Source organism: Callithrix jacchus, chromosome 5 (genome assembly GCF_049354715.1).
Source record: "Callithrix jacchus isolate 240 chromosome 5, calJac240_pri, whole genome shotgun sequence".
NCBI classification, from domain to species: Eukaryota; Metazoa; Chordata; class Mammalia; order Primates; family Cebidae; genus Callithrix; species Callithrix jacchus.
In genome coordinates, this window is record NC_133506.1 from 71586466 (window position 1) to 71587361 (window position 896).

Sequence of the window (896 nt, forward strand, 5' to 3'; positions counted from 1 at the left end):
CTGGATCTGAGACTGCCAGTAACTAGCTGCGGCCTCCTAGTCTGTAAAGGGAAGGGAGACCAGGACGCTCCCAAGGACCCGACTTATCGCCCCTCCCTTTCTTTCTTTGCCGGGGACCCAGAACAGACCACAAGACGGAGGGTGGCCGCTGGAGGTCGCCGTGGACCCGCGATACCACCAACCGACAGAATTGGAAAACAGTTGATTCAGATTCTCAGCTAATATTCTCAGGTCTGGAGTGGGCCTGAGCGCTTTAATACGAAGCCCCGGGGCCAATGGGTCCTCACCTTTCTTTGTTTATAGAACACTGAAACTTCCAGGAAGAGAACTCTGCAGTACTTTAACTCCAGGGCCCAGAACGGTCTGCAATCTAGCAGATGCTGTAAAATTTTTAATTAAATACTGAACTCCTGTAGGACAATGATTGTGTTTTTATTCATTCCTAGCACTTACTATAGTGTTTGGTGATTACAGTGGCTGCATTTGTTTAAAGTTCTTTCACAGGTTTTTTACAGTGTAGAGCTTAACCTGCCTATTCCTTTTCCCAGATCAGGAGAAACAGAAAGTCAGGAAGTTGCACACAGTTAATACCTTGCGTTTTCCCAAGGGCGGGTATGAAATCCAAAACTGCTGCAGAATTAAAGGTATGTACGTGGGAAAGATGGAGAGAGACCCAAACCCCAGATAATAAAGGCAGGATAGATGTGGTCATTAAGATGGAGAAGCCAGACTGGATTCTAAGCAGGGACTAAGAAGGGGAAACAAAGTGAAAAGTTTTCCCCACTCTCCCTTCCCTACTAAAAGCCAGAAGCCAGCATCTACCATAAACCTTTCAAAACTGGGTCCCAGGATCTTGGTCTCCAGGAGGTCAGAAAGATACACACAGGGACACCAGA